Source organism: Hyla sarda, unplaced genomic scaffold, assembly GCF_029499605.1.
Source record: "Hyla sarda isolate aHylSar1 unplaced genomic scaffold, aHylSar1.hap1 scaffold_142, whole genome shotgun sequence".
NCBI classification, from domain to species: domain Eukaryota; kingdom Metazoa; phylum Chordata; class Amphibia; order Anura; family Hylidae; genus Hyla; species Hyla sarda.
Window position 1 is genome coordinate 302720 of NW_026608050.1, and position 26224 is coordinate 328943.

Below are 26224 nucleotides of genomic sequence, written 5' to 3' on the forward strand. Positions count from 1 at the left end.
GCCCCTGTCTTGCTGCTTAGCAATAATGGTATGGGTTTAGGTTCTGCTGTGTGTACTGGTGGTTGACTGCCCCCCAGCCCAGAGTGTGCATGGAAAATTGTCTGGCAGCCTCCCTGACAGCAAGCAGTGATAGTGCCCATGAAGGGGACCTTGTTGGGCCCGCCCCTTTCACGGTTATCGCTTCTCGGCCTTTTGGCTAAGATCAAGTGTAGTATCTGTTCTTATCAGTTTAATATCTGATACGTCCCCTATCTGGGGACCATATATTAAATGGATTTTTGAGAACGGGGGCCGATTTCGAAGCTTGCTTCCGTCGCCCTATGCATTGACCCGATATGGCAGTATCTTCGGGTACAGTGCACCACCCCCTTACAGGGTTAAAAAGAAAGATTCCTACTTTCATTGCTACCTGCTTGCTGGCTAGCCAGCTAGCCAGCCCTGTGGGCCTTGCTGCTGCTGCAGCCAAAAAACAAAAGGTGGTGCTGCTGCTGCTTCTGCTGCTTCTGCTTCTGCTTGTGTCTGGCCCCTGTTGGAGCGTCCAGGCACAGGACTTCTGCTGCTGCTGACTAAATGGCCTCCTTAATTGGATCATTTGAGTAGCCAGCACACCTGTGCAGGTAGGGCATGACATGATAGGCAGCTGCCTTGATAGCGGGTGGGTGCTGAATGTTCCTAATTGACAAAATAAGATTAATGCTTATGAAGAAATATAAAATCTCATCCCTTCCCCAATATCGCGCCACACCCCTACCCCTTAATTCCCTGGTTGAACTTGATGGACATATGTCTTTTTTCGACCGTACTAACTATGTAACTATGTAACATAACATGGGGGGGGGGTCTCCTGGCTGTTCACACAGGTGTGTCATTGCTGTACATTGACCATGCATTGCTTCTGTGGTATTGCAAAGGCAAAGACAAATGCTTCCAGCCATCCATTGCACTAATGGATTGGTCATCAGCTGGCTGTCTATGTCCCGCATCAATATAGACCAAAGTACAGAGGGTTAGGCTATGCTATTGTGCACCTACCTGATGCATCAGAAGGTGCGAGGCCCTTGCTAAATTCTGTGCACAGACTTTGAGATCTATGCTTTAGACTGTATCTAAACCTGCTCCAACATGGACTGACATTCTGGCCTACTTTCAGCCGATGCGACTTGTCTGTCGCTGAACAGTCGCTTTTTATGTATTCAGCACCTATGTATAATGTTGTAAAAATGCTCTAGAAGCTAAAGTCGCAGAAATGTCACACATATTTGGCCTGCAACTTTCTGTGCGACAAATTCAGACAGGAAAAATCAGTATAAATCCTTAGAAAATTATCCCCCAGTGTCTCCATCTGCTGGCGGTATTGAATAAGCATTGCTGCACTGATGGGGTATGCATTAGACGAAAAAAAAGAAGAAAAAGAAGAATAATACGCCCAGAAAAGAGGCGAAAAGGAGAAAAACGTAAAAAAACGTGAAAAAAAAGTAAGAGGAAGAGAAGGGAAAAAAAGGTGGAAATGGGTTTAAAAGTGATTTCGGCGGAGAAATATATATATATATATATATATATATATATATATATATATATGCGCACACACACACATAGATATAAACGTATTCTCCGTTGAGATATTGCAGCCGCTGCTGTGTCCAGGCCCAGGAGCCTTAGCACTGTGCTGTGATGTCACTCAATACCACTGACATCACTAGGTGTAAACAACATCTCTCCTTTGCTGTGTATGTGACTATGGAGCTGTTTGGTGATGTCGTCTATTACGGCCTTCATAGAAGCAACAGGAGATTGTTGCATCCATCTTGAACCCTCAGAACTACAGTGCTATGATGTCACTCACTTCCACAGGCCTTGCAGAGTGTAAACAACAACAACCCAGCTTTGTTGTGTATGTAACCATAGGGATTTGTGATGTCACCTAGAACCTTCACAGCAGCGACAGCTTTATGAGGAGCATCAGCACTGCTCTGCCTGAGCAGAACCATCACCGCCATAGGTTGTCAAATAACCCGGATTTAACCCACACAGGTAAGTCCAATGGGGTGCAGGCATGTCCTCTATGCTTACAGCTTCCCGTGGGTGTTGGTTTGATACCGTTTGGGGACAGCCAAGGAGGCATCTGCAGGCAACAAAGGTAGGTGTGTGCTTGTGTGTGTGTTTCCTATGCAGATCCTAAGCCCAGTGTCACATGCAAGTAGGAGGAGTAAGAAGGGTTCCTGGCAAATCCGGGTTATGGATTGCATTTAAAAAGGCCCCGTGGGAGTGCAATGGGCCCCTGTCTTGCTGCTTAGCAATAATGGTATGGGTTTAGGTTCTGCTGTGTGTACTGGTGGTTGACTGCCCCCCAGCCCAGAGTGTGCATGGAAAATTGTCTGGCAGCCTCCCTGACAGCAAGCAGTGATAGTGCCCATGAAGGGGACCTTGTTGGGCCCGCCCCTTTCACGGTTATCGCTTCTCGGCCTTTTGGCTAAGATCAAGTGTAGTATCTGTTCTTATCAGTTTAATATCTGATACGTCCCCTATCTGGGGACCATATATTAAATGGATTTTTGAGAACGGGGGCCGATTTCGAAGCTTGCTTCCGTCGCCCTATGCATTGACCCGATATGGCAGTATCTTCGGGTACAGTGCACCACCCCCTTACAGGGTTAAAAAGAAAGATTCCTACTTTCATTGCTACCTGCTTGCTGGCTAGCCAGCTAGCCAGCCCTGTGGGCCTTGCTGCTGCTGCAGCCAAAAAACAAAAGGTGGTGCTGCTGCTGCTTCTGCTGCTTCTGCTTCTGCTTGTGTCTGGCCCCTGTTGGAGCGTCCAGGCACAGGACTTCTGCTGCTGCTGACTAAATGGCCTCCTTAATTGGATCATTTGAGTAGCCAGCACACCTGTGCAGGTAGGGCATGACATGATAGGCAGCTGCCTTGATAGCGGGTGGGTGCTGAATGTTCCTAATTGACAAAATAAGATTAATGCTTATGAAGAAATATAAAATCTCATCCCTTCCCCAATATCGCGCCACACCCCTACCCCTTAATTCCCTGGTTGAACTTGATGGACATATGTCTTTTTTCGACTGTACTAACTATGTAACTATGTAACATAACATGGGGGGGGGGGTCTCCTGGCTGTTCACACAGGTGTGTCATTGCTGTACATTGACCATGCATTGCTTCTGTGGTATTGCAAAGGCAAAGACAAATGCTTCCAGCCATCCATTGCACTAATGGATTGGTCATCAGCTGGCTGTCTATGTCCCGCATCAATATAGACCAAAGTACAGAGGGTTAGGCTATGCTATTGTGCACCTACCTGATGCATCAGAAGGTGCGAGGCCCTTGCTAAATTCTGTGCACAGACTTTGAGATCTATGCTTTAGACTGTATCTAAACCTGCTCCAACATGGACTGACATTCTGGCCTACTTTCAGCCGATGCGACTTGTCTGTCGCTGAACAGTCGCTTTTTATGTATTCAGCACCTATGTATAATGTTGTAAAAATGCTCTAGAAGCTAAAGTCGCAGAAATGTCACACATATTTGGCCTGCAACTTTCTGTGCGACAAATTCAGACAGGAAAAATCAGTATAAATCCTTAGAAAATTATCCCCCAGTGTCTCCATCTGCTGGCGGTATTGAATAAGCATTGCTGCACTGATGGGGTATGCATTAGACGAAAAAAAAGAAGAAAAAGAAGAATAATACGCCCAGAAAAGAGGCGAAAAGGAGAAAAACGTAAAAAAACGTGAAAAAAAAGTAAGAGGAAGAGAAGGGAAAAAAAGGTGGAAATGGGTTTAAAAGTGATTTCGGCGGAGAAATATATATATATATATATATATATATATATATATATATATGCGCACACACACACATAGATATAAACGTATTCTCCGTTGAGATATTGCAGCCGCTGCTGTGTCCAGGCCCAGGAGCCTTAGCACTGTGCTGTGATGTCACTCAATACCACTGACATCACTAGGTGTAAACAACATCTCTCCTTTGCTGTGTATGTGACTATGGAGCTGTTTGGTGATGTCGTCTATTACGGCCTTCATAGAAGCAACAGGAGATTGTTGCATCCATCTTGAACCCTCAGAACTACAGTGCTATGATGTCACTCACTTCCACAGGCCTTGCAGAGTGTAAACAACAACAACCCAGCTTTGTTGTGTATGTAACCATAGGGATTTGTGATGTCACCTAGAACCTTCACAGCAGCGACAGCTTTATGAGGAGCATCAGCACTGCTCTGCCTGAGCAGAACCATCACCGCCATAGGTTGTCAAATAACCCGGATTTAACCCACACAGGTAAGTCCAATGGGGTGCAGGCATGTCCTCTATGCTTACAGCTTCCCGTGGGTGTTGGTTTGATACCGTTTGGGGACAGCCAAGGAGGCATCTGCAGGCAACAAAGGTAGGTGTGTGCTTGTGTGTGTGTTTCCTATGCAGATCCTAAGCCCAGTGTCACATGCAAGTAGGAGGAGTAAGAAGGGTTCCTGGCAAATCCGGGTTATGGATTGCATTTAAAAAGGCCCCGTGGGAGTGCAATGGGCCCCTGTCTTGCTGCTTAGCAATAATGGTATGGGTTTAGGTTCTGCTGTGTGTACTGGTGGTTGACTGCCCCCCAGCCCAGAGTGTGCATGGAAAATTGTCTGGCAGCCTCCCTGACAGCAAGCAGTGATAGTGCCCATGAAGGGGACCTTGTTGGGCCCGCCCCTTTCACGGTTATCGCTTCTCGGCATTTTGGCTAAGATCAAGTGTAGTATCTGTTCTTATCAGTTTAATATCTGATACGTCCCCTATCTGGGGACCATATATTAAATGGATTTTTGAGAACGGGGGCCGATTTCGAAGCTTGCTTCCGTCGCCCTATGCATTGACCCGATATGGCAGTATCTTCGGGTACAGTGCACCACCCCCTTACAGGGTTAAAAAGAAAGATTCCTACTTTCATTGCTACCTGCTTGCTGGCTAGCCAGCTAGCCAGCCCTGTGGGCCTTGCTGCTGCTGCAGCCAAAAAACAAAAGGTGGTGCTGCTGCTGCTTCTGCTGCTTCTGCTTCTGCTTGTGTCTGGCCCCTGTTGGAGCGTCCAGGCACAGGACTTCTGCTGCTGCTGACTAAATGGCCTCCTTAATTGGATCATTTGAGTAGCCAGCACACCTGTGCAGGTAGGGCATGACATGATAGGCAGCTGCCTTGATAGCGGGTGGGTGCTGAATGTTCCTAATTGACAAAATAAGATTAATGCTTATGAAGAAATATAAAATCTCATCCCTTCCCCAATATCGCGCCACACCCCTACCCCTTAATTCCCTGGTTGAACTTGATGGACATATGTCTTTTTTCGACCGTACTAACTATGTAACTATGTAACATAACATGGGGGGGGGGGGTCTCCTGGCTGTTCACACAGGTGTGTCATTGCTGTACATTGACCATGCATTGCTTCTGTGGTATTGCAAAGGCAAAGACAAATGCTTCCAGCCATCCATTGCACTAATGGATTGGTCATCAGCTGGCTGTCTATGTCCCGCATCAATATAGACCAAAGTACAGAGGGTTAGGCTATGCTATTGTGCACCTACCTGATGCATCAGAAGGTGCGAGGCCCTTGCTAAATTCTGTGCACAGACTTTGAGATCTATGCTTTAGACTGTATCTAAACCTGCTCCAACATGGACTGACATTCTGGCCTACTTTCAGCCGATGCGACTTGTCTGTCGCTGAACAGTCGCTTTTTATGTATTCAGCACCTATGTATAATGTTGTAAAAATGCTCTAGAAGCTAAAGTCGCAGAAATGTCACACATATTTGGCCTGCAACTTTCTGTGCGACAAATTCAGACAGGAAAAATCAGTATAAATCCTTAGAAAATTATCCCCCAGTGTCTCCATCTGCTGGCGGTATTGAATAAGCATTGCTGCACTGATGGGGTATGCATTAGACGAAAAAAAAGAAGAAAAAGAAGAATAATACGCCCAGAAAAGAGGCGAAAAGGAGAAAAACGTAAAAAAACGTGAAAAAAAAGTAAGAGGAAGAGAAGGGAAAAAAAGGTGGAAATGGGTTTAAAAGTGATTTCGGCGGAGAAATATATATATATATATATATATATATATATATATATATATATGCGCACACACACACATAGATATAAACGTATTCTCCGTTGAGATATTGCAGCCGCTGCTGTGTCCAGGCCCAGGAGCCTTAGCACTGTGCTGTGATGTCACTCAATACCACTGACATCACTAGGTGTAAACAACATCTCTCCTTTGCTGTGTATGTGACTATGGAGCTGTTTGGTGATGTCGTCTATTACGGCCTTCATAGAAGCAACAGGAGATTGTTGCATCCATCTTGAACCCTCAGAACTACAGTGCTATGATGTCACTCACTTCCACAGGCCTTGCAGAGTGTAAACAACAACAACCCAGCTTTGTTGTGTATGTAACCATAGGGATTTGTGATGTCACCTAGAACCTTCACAGCAGCGACAGCTTTATGAGGAGCATCAGCACTGCTCTGCCTGAGCAGAACCATCACCGCCATAGGTTGTCAAATAACCCGGATTTAACCCACACAGGTAAGTCCAATGGGGTGCAGGCATGTCCTCTATGCTTACAGCTTCCCGTGGGTGTTGGTTTGATACCGTTTGGGGACAGCCAAGGAGGCATCTGCAGGCAACAAAGGTAGGTGTGTGCTTGTGTGTGTGTTTCCTATGCAGATCCTAAGCCCAGTGTCACATGCAAGTAGGAGGAGTAAGAAGGGTTCCTGGCAAATCCGGGTTATGGATTGCATTTAAAAAGGCCCCGTGGGAGTGCAATGGGCCCCTGTCTTGCTGCTTAGCAATAATGGTATGGGTTTAGGTTCTGCTGTGTGTACTGGTGGTTGACTGCCCCCCAGCCCAGAGTGTGCATGGAAAATTGTCTGGCAGCCTCCCTGACAGCAAGCAGTGATAGTGCCCATGAAGGGGACCTTGTTGGGCCCGCCCCTTTCACGGTTATCGCTTCTCGGCCTTTTGGCTAAGATCAAGTGTAGTATCTGTTCTTATCAGTTTAATATCTGATACGTCCCCTATCTGGGGACCATATATTAAATGGATTTTTGAGAACGGGGGCCGATTTCGAAGCTTGCTTCCGTCGCCCTATGCATTGACCCGATATGGCAGTATCTTCGGGTACAGTGCACCACCCCCTTACAGGGTTAAAAAGAAAGATTCCTACTTTCATTGCTACCTGCTTGCTGGCTAGCCAGCTAGCCAGCCCTGTGGGCCTTGCTGCTGCTGCAGCCAAAAAACAAAAGGTGGTGCTGCTGCTGCTTCTGCTGCTTCTGCTTCTGCTTGTGTCTGGCCCCTGTTGGAGCGTCCAGGCACAGGACTTCTGCTGCTGCTGACTAAATGGCCTCCTTAATTGGATCATTTGAGTAGCCAGCACACCTGTGCAGGTAGGGCATGACATGATAGGCAGCTGCCTTGATAGCGGGTGGGTGCTGAATGTTCCTAATTGACAAAATAAGATTAATGCTTATGAAGAAATATAAAATCTCATCCCTTCCCCAATATCGCGCCACACCCCTACCCCTTAATTCCCTGGTTGAACTTGATGGACATATGTCTTTTTTCGACCGTACTAACTATGTAACTATGTAACATAACATGGGGGGGGGGGGGGTCTCCTGGCTGTTCACACAGGTGTGTCATTGCTGTACATTGACCATGCATTGCTTCTGTGGTATTGCAAAGGCAAAGACAAATGCTTCCAGCCATCCATTGCACTAATGGATTGGTCATCAGCTGGCTGTCTATGTCCCGCATCAATATAGACCAAAGTACAGAGGGTTAGGCTATGCTATTGTGCACCTACCTGATGCATCAGAAGGTGCGAGGCCCTTGCTAAATTCTGTGCACAGACTTTGAGATCTATGCTTTAGACTGTATCTAAACCTGCTCCAACATGGACTGACATTCTGGCCTACTTTCAGCCGATGCGACTTGTCTGTCGCTGAACAGTCGCTTTTTATGTATTCAGCACCTATGTATAATGTTGTAAAAATGCTCTAGAAGCTAAAGTCGCAGAAATGTCACACATATTTGGCCTGCAACTTTCTGTGCGACAAATTCAGACAGGAAAAATCAGTATAAATCCTTAGAAAATTATCCCCCAGTGTCTCCATCTGCTGGCGGTATTGAATAAGCATTGCTGCACTGATGGGGTATGCATTAGACGAAAAAAAAGAAGAAAAAGAAGAATAATACGCCCAGAAAAGAGGCGAAAAGGAGAAAAACGTAAAAAAACGTGAAAAAAAAGTAAGAGGAAGAGAAGGGAAAAAAAGGTGGAAATGGGTTTAAAAGTGATTTCGGCGGAGAAATATATATATATATATATATATATATATATATATATATATATATGCGCACACACACACATAGATATAAACGTATTCTCCGTTGAGATATTGCAGCCGCTGCTGTGTCCAGGCCCAGGAGCCTTAGCACTGTGCTGTGATGTCACTCAATACCACTGACATCACTAGGTGTAAACAACATCTCTCCTTTGCTGTGTATGTGACTATGGAGCTGTTTGGTGATGTCGTCTATTACGGCCTTCATAGAAGCAACAGGAGATTGTTGCATCCATCTTGAACCCTCAGAACTACAGTGCTATGATGTCACTCACTTCCACAGGCCTTGCAGAGTGTAAACAACAACAACCCAGCTTTGTTGTGTATGTAACCATAGGGATTTGTGATGTCACCTAGAACCTTCACAGCAGCGACAGCTTTATGAGGAGCATCAGCACTGCTCTGCCTGAGCAGAACCATCACCGCCATAGGTTGTCAAATAACCCGGATTTAACCCACACAGGTAAGTCCAATGGGGTGCAGGCATGTCCTCTATGCTTACAGCTTCCCGTGGGTGTTGGTTTGATACCGTTTGGGGACAGCCAAGGAGGCATCTGCAGGCAACAAAGGTAGGTGTGTGCTTGTGTGTGTGTTTCCTATGCAGATCCTAAGCCCAGTGTCACATGCAAGTAGGAGGAGTAAGAAGGGTTCCTGGCAAATCCGGGTTATGGATTGCATTTAAAAAGGCCCCGTGGGAGTGCAATGGGCCCCTGTCTTGCTGCTTAGCAATAATGGTATGGGTTTAGGTTCTGCTGTGTGTACTGGTGGTTGACTGCCCCCCAGCCCAGAGTGTGCATGGAAAATTGTCTGGCAGCCTCCCTGACAGCAAGCAGTGATAGTGCCCATGAAGGGGACCTTGTTGGGCCCGCCCCTTTCACGGTTATCGCTTCTCGGCCTTTTGGCTAAGATCAAGTGTAGTATCTGTTCTTATCAGTTTAATATCTGATACGTCCCCTATCTGGGGACCATATATTAAATGGATTTTTGAGAACGGGGGCCGATTTGAAGCTTGCTTCAGTCGCCCTATGCATTGACCCGATATGGCAGTATCTTCGGGTACAGTGCACCACCCCCTTACAGGGTTAAAAAGAAAGATTCCTACTTTCATTGCTACCTGCTTGCTGGCTAGCCAGCTAGCCAGCCCTGTGGGCCTTGCTGCTGCTGCAGCCAAAAAACAAAAGGTGGTGCTGCTGCTGCTTCTGCTGCTTCTGCTGCTTCTGCTTCTGCTTGTGTCTGGCCCCTGTTGGAGCGTCCAGGCACAGGACTTCTGCTGCTGCTGACTAAATGGCCTCCTTAATTGGATCATTTGAGTAGCCAGCACACCTGTGCAGGTAGGGCATGACATGATAGGCAGCTGCCTTGATAGCGGGTGGGTGCTGAATGTTCCTAATTGACAAAATAAGATTAATGCTTATGAAGAAATATAAAATCTCATCCCTTCCCCAATATCGCGCCACACCCCTACCCCTTAATTCCCTGGTTGAACTTGATGGACATATGTCTTTTTTCGACCGTACTAACTATGTAACTATGTAACATAACATGGGGGGGGGGGGGTCTCCTGGCTGTTCACACAGGTGTGTCATTGCTGTACATTGACCATGCATTGCTTCTGTGGTATTGCAAAGGCAAAGACAAATGCTTCCAGCCATCCATTGCACTAATGGATTGGTCATCAGCTGGCTGTCTATGTCCCGCATCAATATAGACCAAAGTACAGAGGGTTAGGCTATGCTATTGTGCACCTACCTGATGCATCAGAAGGTGCGAGGCCCTTGCTAAATTCTGTGCACAGACTTTGAGATCTATGCTTTAGACTGTATCTAAACCTGCTCCAACATGGACTGACATTCTGGCCTACTTTCAGCCGATGCGACTTGTCTGTCGCTGAACAGTCGCTTTTTATGTATTCAGCACCTATGTATAATGTTGTAAAAATGCTCTAGAAGCTAAAGTCGCAGAAATGTCACACATATTTGGCCTGCAACTTTCTGTGCGACAAATTCAGACAGGAAAAATCAGTATAAATCCTTAGAAAATTATCCCCCAGTGTCTCCATCTGCTGGCGGTATTGAATAAGCATTGCTGCACTGATGGGGTATGCATTAGACGAAAAAAAAGAAGAAAAAGAAGAATAATACGCCCAGAAAAGAGGCGAAAAGGAGAAAAACGTAAAAAAACGTGAAAAAAAAGTAAGAGGAAGAGAAGGGAAAAAAAGGTGGAAATGGGTTTAAAAGTGATTTCGGCGGAGAAATATATATATATATATATATATATATATATATATATATATATATGCGCACACACACACATAGATATAAACGTATTCTACGTTGAGATATTGCAGCCGCTGCTGTGTCCAGGCCCAGGAGCCTTAGCACTGTGCTGTGATGTCACTCAATACCACTGACATCACTAGGTGTAAACAACATCTCTCCTTTGCTGTGTATGTGACTATGGAGCTGTTTGGTGATGTCGTCTATTACGGCCTTCATAGAAGCAACAGGAGATTGTTGCATCCATCTTGAACCCTCAGAACTACAGTGCTATGATGTCACTCACTTCCACAGGCCTTGCAGAGTGTAAACAACAACAACCCAGCTTTGTTGTGTATGTAACCATAGGGATTTGTGATGTCACCTAGAACCTTCACAGCAGCGACAGCTTTATGAGGAGCATCAGCACTGCTCTGCCTGAGCAGAACCATCACCGCCATAGGTTGTCAAATAACCCGGATTTAACCCACACAGGTAAGTCCAATGGGGTGCAGGCATGTCCTCTATGCTTACAGCTTCCCGTGGGTGTTGGTTTGATACCGTTTGGGGACAGCCAAGGAGGCATCTGCAGGCAACAAAGGTAGGTGTGTGCTTGTGTGTGTGTTTCCTATGCAGATCCTAAGCCCAGTGTCACATGCAAGTAGGAGGAGTAAGAAGGGTTCCTGGCAAATCCGGGTTATGGATTGCATTTAAAAAGGCCCCGTGGGAGTGCAATGGGCCCCTGTCTTGCTGCTTAGCAATAATGGTATGGGTTTAGGTTCTGCTGTGTGTACTGGTGGTTGACTGCCCCCCAGCCCAGAGTGTGCATGGAAAATTGTCTGGCAGCCTCCCTGACAGCAAGCAGTGATAGTGCCCATGAAGGGGACCTTGTTGGGCCCGCCCCTTTCACGGTTATCGCTTCTCGGCCTTTTGGCTAAGATCAAGTGTAGTATCTGTTCTTATCAGTTTAATATCTGATACGTCCCCTATCTGGGGACCATATATTAAATGGATTTTTGAGAACGGGGGCCGATTTCGAAGCTTGCTTCCGTCGCCCTATGCATTGACCCGATATGGCAGTATCTTCGGGTACAGTGCACCACCCCCTTACAGGGTTAAAAAGAAAGATTCCTACTTTCATTGCTACCTGCTTGCTGGCTAGCCAGCTAGCCAGCCCTGTGGGCCTTGCTGCTGCTGCAGCCAAAAAACAAAAGGTGGTGCTGCTGCTGCTTCTGCTGCTTCTGCTTCTGCTTGTGTCTGGCCCCTGTTGGAGCGTCCAGGCACAGGACTTCTGCTGCTGCTGACTAAATGGCCTCCTTAATTGGATCATTTGAGTAGCCAGCACACCTGTGCAGGTAGGGCATGACATGATAGGCAGCTGCCTTGATAGCGGGTGGGTGCTGAATGTTCCTAATTGACAAAATAAGATTAATGCTTATGAAGAAATATAAAATCTCATCCCTTCCCCAATATCGCGCCACACCCCTACCCCTTAATTCCCTGGTTGAACTTGATGGACATATGTCTTTTTTCGACCGTACTAACTATGTAACTATGTAACATAACATGGGGGGGGGGGGGTCTCCTGGCTGTTCACACAGGTGTGTCATTGCTGTACATTGACCATGCATTGCTTCTGTGGTATTGCAAAGGCAAAGACAAATGCTTCCAGCCATCCATTGCACTAATGGATTGGTCATCAGCTGGCTGTCTATGTCCCGCATCAATATAGACCAAAGTACAGAGGGTTAGGCTATGCTATTGTGCACCTACCTGATGCATCAGAAGGTGCGAGGCCCTTGCTAAATTCTGTGCACAGACTTTGAGATCTATGCTTTAGACTGTATCTAAACCTGCTCCAACATGGACTGACATTCTGGCCTACTTTCAGCCGATGCGACTTGTCTGTCGCTGAACAGTCGCTTTTTATGTATTCAGCACCTATGTATAATGTTGTAAAAATGCTCTAGAAGCTAAAGTCGCAGAAATGTCACACATATTTGGCCTGCAACTTTCTGTGCGACAAATTCAGACAGGAAAAATCAGTATAAATCCTTAGAAAATTATCCCCCAGTGTCTCCATCTGCTGGCGGTATTGAATAAGCATTGCTGCACTGATGGGGTATGCATTAGACGAAAAAAAAGAAGAAAAAGAAGAATAATACGCCCAGAAAAGAGGCGAAAAGGAGAAAAACGTAAAAAAACGTGAAAAAAAAGTAAGAGGAAGAGAAGGGAAAAAAAGGTGGAAATGGGTTTAAAAGTGATTTCGGCGGAGAAATATATATATATATATATATATATATATATATATATATATATATGCGCACACACACACATAGATATAAACGTATTCTCCGTTGAGATATTGCAGCCGCTGCTGTGTCCAGGCCCAGGAGCCTTAGCACTGTGCTGTGATGTCACTCAATACCACTGACATCACTAGGTGTAAACAACATCTCTCCTTTGCTGTGTATGTGACTATGGAGCTGTTTGGTGATGTCGTCTATTACGGCCTTCATAGAAGCAACAGGAGATTGTTGCATCCATCTTGAACCCTCAGAACTACAGTGCTATGATGTCACTCACTTCCACAGGCCTTGCAGAGTGTAAACAACAACAACCCAGCTTTGTTGTGTATGTAACCATAGGGATTTGTGATGTCACCTAGAACCTTCACAGCAGCGACAGCTTTATGAGGAGCATCAGCACTGCTCTGCCTGAGCAGAACCATCACCGCCATAGGTTGTCAAATAACCCGGATTTAACCCACACAGGTAAGTCCAATGGGGTGCAGGCATGTCCTCTATGCTTACAGCTTCCCGTGGGTGTTGGTTTGATACCGTTTGGGGACAGCCAAGGAGGCATCTGCAGGCAACAAAGGTAGGTGTGTGCTTGTGTGTGTGTTTCCTATGCAGATCCTAAGCCCAGTGTCACATGCAAGTAGGAGGAGTAAGAAGGGTTCCTGGCAAATCCGGGTTATGGATTGCATTTAAAAAGGCCCCGTGGGAGTGCAATGGGCCCCTGTCTTGCTGCTTAGCAATAATGGTATGGGTTTAGGTTCTGCTGTGTGTACTGGTGGTTGACTGCCCCCCAGCCCAGAGTGTGCATGGAAAATTGTCTGGCAGCCTCCCTGACAGCAAGCAGTGATAGTGCCCATGAAGGGGACCTTGTTGGGCCCGCCCCTTTCACGGTTATCGCTTCTCGGCCTTTTGGCTAAGATCAAGTGTAGTATCTGTTCTTATCAGTTTAATATCTGATACGTCCCCTATCTGGGGACCATATATTAAATGGATTTTTGAGAACGGGGGCCGATTTCGAAGCTTGCTTCCGTCGCCCTATGCATTGACCCGATATGGCAGTATCTTCGGGTACAGTGCACCACCCCCTTACAGGGTTAAAAAGAAAGATTCCTACTTTCATTGCTACCTGCTTGCTGGCTAGCCAGCTAGCCAGCCCTGTGGGCCTTGCTGCTGCTGCAGCCAAAAAACAAAAGGTGGTGCTGCTGCTGCTTCTGCTGCTTCTGCTTCTGCTTGTGTCTGGCCCCTGTTGGAGCGTCCAGGCACAGGACTTCTGCTGCTGCTGACTAAATGGCCTCCTTAATTGGATCATTTGAGTAGCCAGCACACCTGTGCAGGTAGGGCATGACATGATAGGCAGCTGCCTTGATAGCGGGTGGGTGCTGAATGTTCCTAATTGACAAAATAAGATTAATGCTTATGAAGAAATATAAAATCTCATCCCTTCCCCAATATCGCGCCACACCCCTACCCCTTAATTCCCTGGTTGAACTTGATGGACATATGTCTTTTTTCGACCGTACTAACTATGTAACTATGTAACATAACATGGGGGGGGGGGGTCTCCTGGCTGTTCACACAGGTGTGTCATTGCTGTACATTGACCATGCATTGCTTCTGTGGTATTGCAAAGGCAAAGACAAATGCTTCCAGCCATCCATTGCACTAATGGATTGGTCATCAGCTGGCTGTCTATGTCCCGCATCAATATAGACCAAAGTACAGAGGGTTAGGCTATGCTATTGTGCACCTACCTGATGCATCAGAAGGTGCGAGGCCCTTGCTAAATTCTGTGCACAGACTTTGAGATCTATGCTTTAGACTGTATCTAAACCTGCTCCAACATGGACTGACATTCTGGCCTACTTTCAGCCGATGCGACTTGTCTGTCGCTGAACAGTCGCTTTTTATGTATTCAGCACCTATGTATAATGTTGTAAAAATGCTCTAGAAGCTAAAGTCGCAGAAATGTCACACATATTTGGCCTGCAACTTTCTGTGCGACAAATTCAGACAGGAAAAATCAGTATAAATCCTTAGAAAATTATCCCCCAGTGTCTCCATCTGCTGGCGGTATTGAATAAGCATTGCTGCACTGATGGGGTATGCATTAGACGAAAAAAAAGAAGAAAAAGAAGAATAATACGCCCAGAAAAGAGGCGAAAAGGAGAAAAACGTAAAAAAACGTGAAAAAAAAGTAAGAGGAAGAGAAGGGAAAAAAAGGTGGAAATGGGTTTAAAAGTGATTTCGGCGGAGAAATATATATATATATATATATATATATATATATATATATATATATATGCGCACACACACACATAGATATAAACGTATTCTCCGTTGAGATATTGCAGCCACTGCTGTGTCCAGGCCCAGGAGCCTTAGCACTGTGCTGTGATGTCACTCAATACCACTGACATCACTAGGTGTAAACAACATCTCTCCTTTGCTGTGTATGTGACTATGGAGCTGTTTGGTGATGTCGTCTATTACGGCCTTCATAGAAGCAACAGGAGATTGTTGCATCCATCTTGAACCCTCAGAACTACAGTGCTATGATGTCACTCACTTCCACAGGCCTTGCAGAGTGTAAACAACAACAACCCAGCTTTGTTGTGTATGTAACCATAGGGATTTGTGATGTCACCTAGAACCTTCACAGCAGCGACAGCTTTATGAGGAGCATCAGCACTGCTCTGCCTGAGCAGAACCATCACCGCCATAGGTTGTCAAATAACCCGGATTTAACCCACACAGGTAAGTCCAATGGGGTGCAGGCATGTCCTCTATGCTTACAGCTTCCCGTGGGTGTTGGTTTGATACCGTTTGGGGACAGCCAAGGAGGCATCTGCAGGCAACAAAGGTAGGTGTGTGCTTGTGTGTGTGTTTCCTATGCAGATCCTAAGCCCAGTGTCACATGCAAGTAGGAGGAGTAAGAAGGGTTCCTGGCAAATCCGGGGTATGGATTGCATTTAAAAAGGCCCCGTGGGAGTGCAATGGGCCCCTGTCTTGCTGCTTAGCAATAATGGTATGGGTTTAGGTTCTGCTGTGTGTACTGGTGGTTGACTGCCCCCCAGCCCAGAGTGTGCATGGAAAATTGTCTGGCAGCCTCCCTGACAGCAAGCAGTGATAGTGCCCATGAAGGGGACCTTGTTGGGCCCGCCCCTTTCACGGTTATCGCTTCTCGGCCTTTTGGCTAAGATCAAGTGTAGTATCTGTTCTTATCAGTTTAATATCTGATACGTCCCCTATCTGGGGACCATATATTAAATGGATTTTTGAGAACGGGGGCCGATTTCGAAGCTTGCTTCCGTCGCCCTATGCATTGACCCGATATGGCAGTATCTTCGGGTACAGTGCACCACCCCCTTACAGGGTTAAAAAGAAAGATTCCTACTTTCATTGCTACCTGCTTGCTGGCTAGCCAGCTAGCCAGCCCTGTGGGCCTTGCTGCTGCTGCAGCCAAAAAACAAAAGGTGGTGCTGCTGCTGCTTCTGCTGCTTCTGCTTCTGCTTGTGTCTGGCCCCTGTTGGAGCGTCCAGGCACAGGACTTCTGCTGCTGCTGACTAAATGGCCTCCTTAATTGGATCATTTGAGTAGCCAGCACACCTGTGCAGGTAGGGCATGACATGATAGGCAGCTGCCTTGATAGCGGGTGGGTGCTGAATGTTCCTAATTGACAAAATAAGATTAATGCTTATGAAGAAATATAAAATCTCATCCCTTCCCCAATATCGCGCCACACCCCTACCCCTTAATTCCCTGGTTGAACTTGATGGACATATGTCTTTTTTCGACCGTACTAACTATGTAACTATGTAACATAACATGGGGGGGGGGGTCTCCTGGCTGTTCACACAGGTGTGTCATTGCTGTACATTGACCATGCATTGCTTCTGTGGTATTGCAAAGGCAAAGACAAATGCTTCCAGCCATCCATTGCACTAATGGATTGGTCATCAGCTGGCTGTCTATGTCCCGCATCAATATAGACCAAAGTACAGAGGGTTAGGCTATGCTATTGTGCACCTACCTGATGCATCAGAAGGTGCGAGGCCCTTGCTAAATTCTGTGCACAGACTTTGAGATCTATGCTTTAGACTGTATCTAAACCTGCTCCAACATGGACTGACATTCTGGCCTACTTTCAGCCGATGCGACTTGTCTGTCGCTGAACAGTCGCTTTTTATGTATTCAGCACCTATGTATAATGTTGTAAAAATGCTCTAGAAGCTAAAGTCGCAGAAATGTCACACATATTTGGCCTGCAACTTTCTGTGCGACAAATTCAGACAGGAAAAATCAGTATAAATCCTTAGAAAATTATCCCCCAGTGTCTCCATCTGCTGGCGGTATTGAATAAGCATTGCTGCACTGATGGGGTATGCATTAGACGAAAAAAAAGAAGAAAAAGAAGAATAATACGCCCAGAAAAGAGGCGAAAAGGAGAAAAACGTAAAAAAACGTGAAAAAAAAGTAAGAGGAAGAGAAGGGAAAAAAAGGTGGAAATGGGTTTAAAAGTGATTTCGGCGGAGAAATATATATATATATATATATATATATATATATATATATATATATATATATATATATGCGCACACACACACATAGATATAAACGTATTCTCCGTTGAGATATTGCAGCCGCTGCTGTGTCCAGGCCCAGGAGCCTTAGCACTGTGCTGTGATGTCACTCAATACCACTGACATCACTAGGTGTAAACAACATCTCTCCTTTGCTGTGTATGTGACTATGGAGCTGTTTGGTGATGTCGTCTATTACGGCCTTCATAGAAGCAACAGGAGATTGTTGCATCCATCTTGAACCCTCAGAACTACAGTGCTATGATGTCACTCACTTCCACAGGCCTTGCAGAGTGTAAACAACAACAACCCAGCTTTGTTGTGTATGTAACCATAGGGATTTGTGATGTCACCTAGAACCTTCACAGCAGCGACAGCTTTATGAGGAGCATCAGCACTGCTCTGCCTGAGCAGAACCATCACCGCCATAGGTTGTCAAATAACCCGGATTTAACCCACACAGGTAAGTCCAATGGGGTGCAGGCATGTCCTCTATGCTTACAGCTTCCCGTGGGTGTTGGTTTGATACCGTTTGGGGACAGCCAAGGAGGCATCTGCAGGCAACAAAGGTAGGTGTGTGCTTGTGTGTGTGTTTCCTATGCAGATCCTAAGCCCAGTGTCACATGCAAGTAGGAGGAGTAAGAAGGGTTCCTGGCAAATCCGGGTTATGGATTGCATTTAAAAAGGCCCCGTGGGAGTGCAATGGGCCCCTGTCTTGCTGCTTAGCAATAATGGTATGGGTTTAGGTTCTGCTGTGTGTACTGGTGGTTGACTGCCCCCCAGCCCAGAGTGTGCATGGAAAATTGTCTGGCAGCCTCCCTGACAGCAAGCAGTGATAGTGCCCATGAAGGGGACCTTGTTGGGCCCGCCCCTTTCACGGTTATCGCTTCTCGGCCTTTTGGCTAAGATCAAGTGTAGTATCTGTTCTTATCAGTTTAATATCTGATACGTCCCCTATCTGGGGACCATATATTAAATGGATTTTTGAGAACGGGGGCCGATTTCGAAGCTTGCTTCCGTCGCCCTATGCATTGACCCGATATGGCAGTATCTTCGGGTACAGTGCACCACCCCCTTACAGGGTTAAAAAGAAAGATTCCTACTTTCATTGCTACCTGCTTGCTGGCTAGCCAGCTAGCCAGCCCTGTGGGCCTTGCTGCTGCTGCAGCCAAAAAACAAAAGGTGGTGCTGCTGCTGCTTCTGCTGCTTCTGCTTCTGCTTGTGTCTGGCCCCTGTTGGAGCGTCCAGGCACAGGACTTCTGCTGCTGCTGACTAAATGGCCTCCTTAATTGGATCATTTGAGTAGCCAGCACACCTGTGCAGGTAGGGCATGACATGATAGGCAGCTGCCTTGATAGCGGGTGGGTGCTGAATGTTCCTAATTGACAAAATAAGATTAATGCTTATGAAGAAATATAAAATCTCATCCCTTCCCCAATATCGCGCCACACCCCTACCCCTTAATTCCCTGGTTGAACTTGATGGACATATGTCTTTTTTCGACCGTACTAACTATGTAACTATGTAACATAACATGGGGGGGGGGGGGTCTCCTGGCTGTTCACACAGGTGTGTCATTGCTGTACATTGACCATGCATTGCTTCTGTGGTATTGCAAAGGCAAAGACAAATGCTTCCAGCCATCCATTGCACTAATGGATTGGTCATTAGCTGGCTGTCTATGTCCCGCATCAATATAGACCAAAGTACAGAGGGTTAGGCTATGCTATTGTGCACCTACCTGATGCATCAGAAGGTGCGAGGCCCTTGCTAAATTCTGTGCACAGACTTTGAGATCTATGCTTTAGACTGTATCTAAACCTGCTCCAACATGGACTGACATTCTGGCCTACTTTCAGCCGATGCGACTTGTCTGTCGCTGAACAGTCGCTTTTTATGTATTCAGCACCTATGTATAATGTTGTAAAAATGCTCTAGAAGCTAAAGTCGCAGAAATGTCACACATATTTGGCCTGCAACTTTCTGTGCGACAAATTCAGACAGGAAAAATCAGTATAAATCCTTAGAAAATTATCCCCCAGTGTCTCCATCTGCTGGCGGTATTGAATAAGCATTGCTGCACTGATGGGGTATGCATTAGACGAAAAAAAAGAAGAAAAAGAAGAATAATACGCCCAGAAAAGAGGCGAAAAGGAGAAAAACGTAAAAAAACGTGAAAAAAAAGTAAGAGGAAGAGAAGGGAAAAAAAGGTGGAAATGGGTTTAAAAGTGATTTCGGCGGAGAAATATATATATATATATATATATATATATATATATATATATGCGCACACACACACATAGATATAAACGTATTCTCCGTTGAGATATTGCAGCCGCTGCTGTGTCCAGGCCCAGGAGCCTTAGCACTGTGCTGTGATGTCACTCAATACCACTGACATCACTAGGTGTAAACAACATCTCTCCTTTGCTGTGTATGTGACTATGGAGCTGTTTGGTGATGTCGTCTATTACGGCCTTCATAGAAGCAACAGGAGATTGTTGCATCCATCTTGAACCCTCAGAACTACAGTGCTATGATGTCACTCACTTCCACAGGCCTTGCAGAGTGTAAACAACAACAACCCAGCTTTGTTGTGTATGTAACCATAGGGATTTGTGATGTCACCTAGAACCTTCACAGCAGCGACAGCTTTATGAGGAGCATCAGCACTGCTCTGCCTGAGCAGAACCATCACCGCCATAGGTTGTCAAATAACCCGGATTTAACCCACACAGGTAAGTCCAATGGGGTGCAGGCATGTCCTCTATGCTTACAGCTTCCCGTGGGTGTTGGTTTGATACCGTTTGGGGACAGCCAAGGAGGCATCTGCAGGCAACAAAGGTAGGTGTGTGCTTGTGTGTGTGTTTCCTATGCAGATCCTAAGCCCAGTGTCACATGTAAGTAGGAGGAGTAAGAAGGGTTCCTGGCAAATCCGGGTTATGGATTGCATTTAAAAAGGCCCCGTGGGAGTGCAATGGGCCCCTGTCTTGCTGCTTAGCAATAATGGTATGGGTTTAGGTTCTGCTGTGTGTACTGGTGGTTGACTGCCCCCCAGCCCAGAGTGTGCATGGAAAATTGTCTGGCAGCCTCCCTGACAGCAAGCAGTGATAGTGCCCATGAAGGGGACCTTGTTGGGCCCGCCCCTTTCACGGTTATCGCTTCTCGGCCTTTTGGCTAAGATCAAGTGTAGTATCTGTTCTTATCAGTTTAATATCTGATACGTCCCCTATCTGGGGACCATATATTAAATGGATTTTTGAGAACGGGGGCCGATTTCGAAGCTTGCTTCCGTCGCCCTATGCATTGACCCGATATGGCAGTATCTTCGGGTACAGTGCACCACCCCCTTACAGGGTTAAAAAGAAAGATTCCTACTTTCATTGCTACCTGCTTGCTGGCTAGCCAGCTAGCCAGCCCTGTGGGCCTTGCTGCTGCTGCAGCCAAAAAACAAAAGGTGGTGCTGCTGCTGCTTCTGCTGCTTCTGCTTCTGCTTGTGTCTGGCCCCTGTTGGAGCGTCCAGGCACAGGACTTCTGCTGCTGCTGACTAAATGGCCTCCTTAATTGGATCATTTGAGTAGCCAGCACACCTGTGCAGGTAGGGCATGACATGATAGGCAGCTGCCTTGATAGCGGGTGGGTGCTGAATGTTCCTAATTGACAAAATAAGATTAATGCTTATGAAGAAATATAAAATCTCATCCCTTCCCCAATATCGCGCCACTCCCCTACCCCTTAATTCCCTGGTTGAACTTGATGGACATATGTCTTTTTTCGACCGTACTAACTATGTAACTATGTAACATAACATGGGGGGGGGGGGGTCTCCTGGCTGTTCACACAGGTGTGTCATTGCTGTACATTGACCATGCATTGCTTCTGTGGTATTGCAAAGGCAAAGACAAATGCTTCCAGCCATCCATTGCACTAATGGATTGGTCATCAGCTGGCTGTCTATGTCCCGCATCAATATAGACCAAAGTACAGAGGGTTAGGCTATGCTATTGTGCACCTACCTGATGCATCAGAAGGTGCGAGGCCCTTGCTAAATTCTGTGCACAGACTTTGAGATCTATGCTTTAGACTGTATCTAAACCTGCTCCAACATGGACTGACATTCTGGCCTACTTTCAGCCGATGCGACTTGTCTGTCGCTGAACAGTCGCTTTTTATGTATTCAGCACCTATGTATAATGTTGTAAAAATGCTCTAGAAGCTAAAGTCGCAGAAATGTCACACATATTTGGCCTGCAACTTTCTGTGCGACAAATTCAGACAGGAAAAATCAGTATAAATCCTTAGAAAATTATCCCCCAGTGTCTCCATCTGCTGGCGGTATTGAATAAGCATTGCTGCACTGATGGGGTATGCATTAGACGAAAAAAAAGAAGAAAAAGAAGAATAATACGTCCAGAAAAGAGGCGAAAAGGAGAAAAACGTAAAAAAACGTGAAAAAAAAGTAAGAGGAAGAGAAGGGAAAAAAAGGTGGAAATGGGTTTAAAAGTGATTTCGGCGGAGAAATATATATATATATATATATATATATATATATATATATATGCGCACACACACACATAGATATAAACGTATTCTCCGTTGAGATATTGCAGCCGCTGCTGTGTCCAGGCCCAGGAGCCTTAGCACTGTGCTGTGATGTCACTCAATACCACTGACATCACTAGGTGTAAACAACATCTCTCCTTTGCTGTGTATGTGACTATGGAGCTGTTTGGTGATGTCGTCTATTACGGCCTTCATAGAAGCAACAGGAGATTGTTGCATCCATCTTGAACCCTCAGAACTACAGTGCTATGATGTCACTCACTTCCACAGGCCTTGCAGAGTGTAAACAACAACAACCCAGCTTTGTTGTGTATGTAACCATAGGGATTTGTGATGTCACCTAGAACCTTCACAGCAGCGACAGCTTTATGAGGAGCATCAGCACTGCTCTGCCTGAGCAGAACCATCACCGCCATAGGTTGTCAAATAACCCGGATTTAACCCACACAGGTAAGTCCAATGGGGTGCAGGCATGTCCTCTATGCTTACAGCTTCCCGTGGGTGTTGGTTTGATACCGTTTGGGGACAGCCAAGGAGGCATCTGCAGGCAACAAAGGTAGGTGTGTGCTTGTGTGTGTGTTTCCTATGCAGATCCTAAGCCCAGTGTCACATGCAAGTAGGAGGAGTAAGAAGGGTTCCTGGCAAATCCGGGTTATGGATTGCATTTAAAAAGGCCCCGTGGGAGTGCAATGGGCCCCTGTCTTGCTGCTTAGCAATAATGGTATGGGTTTAGGTTCTGCTGTGTGTACTGGTGGTTGACTGCCCCCCAGCCCAGAGTGTGCATGGAAAATTGTCTGGCAGCCTCCCTGACAGCAAGCAGTGATAGTGCCCATGAAGGGGACCTTGTTGGGCCCGCCCCTTTCACGGTTATCGCTTCTCGGCCTTTTGGCTAAGATCAAGTGTAGTATCTGTTCTTATCAGTTTAATATCTGATACGTCCCCTATCTGGGGACCATATATTAAATGGATTTTTGAGAACGGGGGCCGATTTCGAAGCTTGCTTCCGTCGCCCTATGCATTGACCCGATATGGCAGTATCTTCGGGTACAGTGCACCACCCCCTTACAGGGTTAAAAAGAAAGATTCCTACTTTCATTGCTACCTGCTTGCTGGCTAGCCAGCTAGCCAGCCCTGTGGGCCTTGCTGCTGCTGCAGCCAAAAAACAAAAGGTGGTGCTGCTGCTGCTTCTGCTGCTTCTGCTTCTGCTTGTGTCTGGCCCCTGTTGGAGCGTCCAGGCACAGGACTTCTGCTGCTGCTGACTAAATGGCCTCCTTAATTGGATCATTTGAGTAGCCAGCACACCTGTGCAGGTAGGGCATGACATGATAGGCAGCTGCCTTGATAGCGGGTGGGTGCTGAATGTTCCTAATTGACAAAATAAGATTAATGCTTATGAAGAAATATAAAATCTCATCCCTTCCCCAATATCGCGCCACACCCCTACCCCTTAATTCCCTGGTTGAACTTGATGGACATATGTCTTTTTTCGACCGTACTAACTATGTAACTATGTAACATAACATGGGGGGGGGGGTCTCCTGGCTGTTCACACAGGTGTGTCATTGCTGTACATTGACCATGCATTGCTTCTGTGGTATTGCAAAGGCAAAGACAAATGCTTCCAGCCATCCATTGCACTAATGGATTGGTCATCAGCTGGCTGTCTATGTCCCGCATCAATATAGACCAAAGTACAGAGGGTTAGGCTATGCTATTGTGCACCTACCTGATGCATAAGAAGGTGCGAGGCCCTTGCTAAATTCTGTGCACAGACTTTGAGATCTATGCTTTAGACTGTATCTAAACCTGCTCCAACATGGACTGACATTCTGGCCTACTTTCAGCCGATGCGACTTGTCTGTCGCTGAACAGTCGCTTTTTATGTATTCAGCACCTATGTATAATGTTGTAAAAATGCTCTAGAAGCTAAAGTCGCAGAAATGTCACACATATTTGGCCTGCAACTTTCTGTGCGACAAATTCAGACAGGAAAAATCAGTATAAATCCTTAGAAAATTATCCCCCAGTGTCTCCATCTGCTGGCGGTATTGAATAAGCATTGCTGCACTGATGGGGTATGCATTAGACGAAAAAAAAGAAGAAAAAGAAGAATAATACCCCCAGAAAAGAGGCGAAAAGGAGAAAAACGTAAAAATACGTGAAAAAAAAGTAAGAGGAAGAGAAGGGAAAAAAAGGTGGAAATGGGTTTAAAAGTGATTTCGGCGGAGAAATATATATATATATATATATATATATATATATATATATATATATGCGCACACACACACATAGATATAAACGTATTCTCCGTTGAGATATTGCAGCCGCTGCTGTGTCCAGGCCCAGGAGCCTTAGCACTGTGCTGTGATGTCACTCAATACCACTGACATCACTAGGTGTAAACAACATCTCTCCTTTGCTGTGTATGTGACTATGGAGCTGTTTGGTGATGTCGTCTATTACGGCCTTCATAGAAGCAACAGGAGATTGTTGCATCCATCTTGAACCCTCAGAACTACAGTGCTATGATGTCACTCACTTCCACAGGCCTTGCAGAGTGTAAACAACAACAACCCAGCTTTGTTGTGTATGTAACCATAGGGATTTGTGATGTCACCTAGAACCTTCACAGCAGCGACAGCTTTATGAGGAGCATCAGCACTGCTCTGCCTGAGCAGAACCATCACCGCCATACGTTGTCAAATAACCCGGATTTAACCCACACAGGTAAGTCCAATGGGGTGCAGGCATGTCCTCTATGCTTACAGCTTCCCGTGGGTGTTGGTTTGATACCGTTTGGGGACAGCCAAGGAGGCATCTGCAGGCAACAAAGGTAGGTGTGTGCTTGTGTGTGTGTTTCCTATGCAGATCCTAAGCCCAGTGTCACATGCAAGTAGGAGGAGTAAGAAGGGTTCCTGGCAAATCCGGGTTATGGATTGCATTTAAAAAGGCCCCGTGGGAGTGCAATGGGCCCCTGTCTTGCTGCTTAGCAATAATGGTATGGGTTTAGGTTCTGCTGTGTGTACTGGTGGTTGACTGCTCCCCAGCCCAGAGTGTGCATGGAAAATTGTCTGGCAGCCTCCCTGACAGCAAGCAGTGATAGTGCCCATGAAGGGGACCTTGTTGGGCCCGCCCCTTTCACGGTTATCGCTTCTCGGCCTTTTGGCTAAGATCAAGTGTAGTATCTGTTCTTATCAGTTTAATATCTGATACGTCCCCTATCTGGGGACCATATATTAAATGGATTTTTGAGAACGGGGGGCGATTTCGAAGCTTGCTTCCGTCGCCCTATGCATTGACCCGATATGGCAGTATCTTCGGGTACAGTGCACCACCCCCTTACAGGGTTAAAAAGAAAGATTCCTACTTTCATTGCTACCTGCTTGCTGGCTAGCCAGCTAGCCAGCCCTGTGGGCCTTGCTGCTGCTGCAGCCAAAAAACAAAAGGTGGTGCTGCTGCTGCTTCTGCTGCTTCTGCTTCTGCTTGTGTCTGGCCCCTGTTGGAGCGTCCAGGCACAGGACTTCTGCTGCTGCTGACTAAATGGCCTCCTTAATTGGATCATTTGAGTAGCCAGCACACCTGTGCAGGTAGGGCATGACATGATAGGCAGCTGCCTTGATAGCGGGTGGGTGCTGAATGTTCCTAATTGACAAAATAAGATTAATGCTTATGAAGAAATATAAAATCTCATCCCTTCCCCAATATCGCGCCACACCCCTACCCCTTAATTCCCTGGTTGAACTTGATGGACATATGTCTTTTTTCGACCGTACTAACTATGTAACTATGTAACATAACATGGGGGGGGGGGGGTCTCCTGGCTGTTCACACAGGTGTGTCATTGCTGTACATTGACCATGCATTGCTTCTGTGGTATTGCAAAGGCAAAGACAAATGCTTCCAGCCATCCATTGCACTAATGGATTGGTCATCAGCTGGCTGTCTATGTCCCGCATCAATATAGACCAAAGTACAGAGGGTTAGGCTATGCTATTGTGCACCTACCTGATGCATCAGAAGGTGCGAGGCCCTTGCTAAATTCTGTGCACAGACTTTGAGATCTATGCTTTAGACTGTATCTAAACCTGCTCCAACATGGACTGACATTCTGGCCTACTTTCAGCCGATG

At 46.2% G+C, this 26224-nt stretch overlaps 12 non-coding genes across 12 annotated transcripts; all 12 read left to right on the forward strand.

Moving 5' to 3' along the window:
* The first annotated feature begins 176 nt into the window (after positions 1–176).
* Positions 177–367, forward strand: LOC130307137 (U2 spliceosomal RNA). Its single transcript, XR_008856349.1, has one exon. It is a non-coding gene; the product is annotated as a U2 spliceosomal RNA (small nuclear RNA).
* Positions 368–2450: 2083 nt separating this feature from the next.
* Positions 2451–2641, forward strand: LOC130307138 (U2 spliceosomal RNA). Its single transcript, XR_008856350.1, has one exon. It is a non-coding gene; the product is annotated as a U2 spliceosomal RNA (small nuclear RNA).
* Positions 2642–4723: 2082 nt separating this feature from the next.
* LOC130307234 (U2 spliceosomal RNA) lies at positions 4724–4914 on the forward strand. Its single transcript, XR_008856443.1, has one exon. It is a non-coding gene; the product is annotated as a U2 spliceosomal RNA (small nuclear RNA).
* Positions 4915–6999: 2085 nt separating this feature from the next.
* Positions 7000–7190, forward strand: LOC130307139 (U2 spliceosomal RNA). The gene has a single exon (XR_008856351.1). It is a non-coding gene; the product is annotated as a U2 spliceosomal RNA (small nuclear RNA).
* A 2089-nt stretch (positions 7191–9279) lies between these two features.
* On the forward strand, positions 9280–9469 carry LOC130307223 (U2 spliceosomal RNA). The gene has a single exon (XR_008856432.1). It is a non-coding gene; the product is annotated as a U2 spliceosomal RNA (small nuclear RNA).
* A 2097-nt stretch (positions 9470–11566) lies between these two features.
* On the forward strand, positions 11567–11757 carry LOC130307140 (U2 spliceosomal RNA). The gene has a single exon (XR_008856352.1). It is a non-coding gene; the product is annotated as a U2 spliceosomal RNA (small nuclear RNA).
* A 2088-nt stretch (positions 11758–13845) lies between these two features.
* Positions 13846–14036, forward strand: LOC130307141 (U2 spliceosomal RNA). Its single transcript, XR_008856353.1, has one exon. It is a non-coding gene; the product is annotated as a U2 spliceosomal RNA (small nuclear RNA).
* A 2089-nt stretch (positions 14037–16125) lies between these two features.
* Positions 16126–16316, forward strand: LOC130307142 (U2 spliceosomal RNA). Its single transcript, XR_008856354.1, has one exon. It is a non-coding gene; the product is annotated as a U2 spliceosomal RNA (small nuclear RNA).
* A 2098-nt stretch (positions 16317–18414) lies between these two features.
* Positions 18415–18605, forward strand: LOC130307145 (U2 spliceosomal RNA). Its single transcript, XR_008856356.1, has one exon. It is a non-coding gene; the product is annotated as a U2 spliceosomal RNA (small nuclear RNA).
* Positions 18606–20689: 2084 nt separating this feature from the next.
* On the forward strand, positions 20690–20880 carry LOC130307146 (U2 spliceosomal RNA). Its single transcript, XR_008856357.1, has one exon. It is a non-coding gene; the product is annotated as a U2 spliceosomal RNA (small nuclear RNA).
* A 2084-nt stretch (positions 20881–22964) lies between these two features.
* Positions 22965–23155, forward strand: LOC130307147 (U2 spliceosomal RNA). The gene has a single exon (XR_008856358.1). It is a non-coding gene; the product is annotated as a U2 spliceosomal RNA (small nuclear RNA).
* A 2086-nt stretch (positions 23156–25241) lies between these two features.
* On the forward strand, positions 25242–25432 carry LOC130307275 (U2 spliceosomal RNA). The gene has a single exon (XR_008856466.1). It is a non-coding gene; the product is annotated as a U2 spliceosomal RNA (small nuclear RNA).
* Positions 25433–26224: the final 792 nt, after the last annotated feature.